Raw genomic sequence first — 1,640 nt, forward strand, 5'->3', positions numbered from 1 at the left:
TTCAAGAAGTGGGTCAAGGCGCACCACTCCTTGCACGCCGGGATGACCGGAATGTGGGAATGCCCTGACTTCTACCCCGTGGCGGTGGCCGGAGGCAACCATCACCACCAGAGTGGTGTGGACACCACGGAGTTGCACGACCGAGTTGTGGCCGAGGAGGTCAAGTACGTGCTCAAGGTGAGTCTAGAACTGACATGATACGATTACTACACCGTCGGCACCTATGACCACGACAAGGATAGGTACACCCCTGACCCTGTCTTCTAGGATAATGACTATGGCCTCCGCTATGACTATGGTGACTTCTACGCCTCCAAGTCCTTCGACCCGGCCAAGAACGCCGAGTGCTTTGGGGCTGGGCCAATGAGTCTGACACCGTTACCGACGACCGCCACAAGAGCTGGGCCGGCATCCAGGTCACTAGCTACCCTTGCACATGAACAAAATTATTTTTGCTACTATATTTTCCACCGTACGTGCTTAGAGCCTGTGATCGAGATGTATCGTTGTTGCTAATTTTCTTAGGCGATACCAAGGAAGATCTTCTTGTCGCGAAGCGGGAGGCAGCTGATCCAGTGGCCAGTGGAGGAGGTCAAGTCGCTGCGCTCATGGCATGTCAATGTGAGCAACAAGGCCGTCAAGGGAGGCGAGTACTTTGAGGTCACCGGCTTCAAATCCGTGCAATCGGATGTTGAGGCAGCGTTCACGATCAGGAACCTGGACAAGGCGGACAAGTTCGACCTGGCGTGGTGAACCGACGCACAAGTGCTATGCAATAAGTTCAACTCGCACGTCAAAGGTGGTGTTGGGCCATTCGGGCTCTAGCTGCTAGCCTCCGACGACATCGAGGAGAGGACAGCCGTCTTCTTCAGGGTGTTCAAGACCAACGACCCCAATTACGTCGTCCTCATGTGTAATGACCCAACAAGGTAACATATAAGATATAACTCACTCAAGTCACATTATTACATATAAGACCCAACAATGTTGAAATGTTGGACTATCCATGCATCCTGATCCAATAGTAATTCCAAATGATCGCTATCAAACAGGTCGTCGTACGAGTCACAGATCTACAGGCCGACCTTTGCGGGCTTCGTCAACATCGACATAGCTAAGACCAAGAAGATCGCACTCAGGACATTGGTACGTAACTAACCACAAGACAGCCATCAAAGTATGCTGTAATTAATATCTATGTCACCGTTGAAAGAGGGGTCTAAGCCATGTCACGAACTTGACTTCAGATTGACCATTCTGTGGTGGAGAGCTTCGGGGCCGGCCGGAAGACGTGCATCCTGGCGAGGATTTACCCGAGGAAGGCCATCGGGGAAGACGCGCACCTCTTCGTCTTCAACAATGGCGAGTCGGACATCAAGGTCACCAACCTGGACGCGTGGCATATGAAGACCCCCACGATGAACAAGCTGCTGGAGCAGTAGCAGCAGCCTGGACGATCGAGGAGTAGAAGTAGCCTAGCCTAGCCGTAGCTAGCTAGCTTATTAGTTTCGCTGAGATGGATCAATTAGGAGAAGCTAAAGTTAAAAATGTAGTTGAAAACTTGCTGCCCACGGAAACATGGGAATGAATAAAAGTTTTAGTGGATGAGTCCATTTTCGCCCTGAAGAATTGCAGATCAG

The 1,640-nt window shown here is 51.2% G+C and overlaps 1 pseudogene; it reads left to right on the forward strand.

Annotated features, from left to right (window-relative positions):
- The first annotated feature begins 3 nt into the window (after positions 1-3).
- On the forward strand, positions 4-1,560 carry LOC123177823 (beta-fructofuranosidase, insoluble isoenzyme 3-like; annotated as a pseudogene).
- Positions 1,561-1,640: the final 80 nt, after the last annotated feature.

This window comes from Triticum aestivum, unplaced genomic scaffold (genome assembly GCF_018294505.1).
Source record: "Triticum aestivum cultivar Chinese Spring unplaced genomic scaffold, IWGSC CS RefSeq v2.1 scaffold148360, whole genome shotgun sequence".
Lineage (NCBI taxonomy): Eukaryota > Viridiplantae > Streptophyta > Magnoliopsida > Poales > Poaceae > Triticum > Triticum aestivum.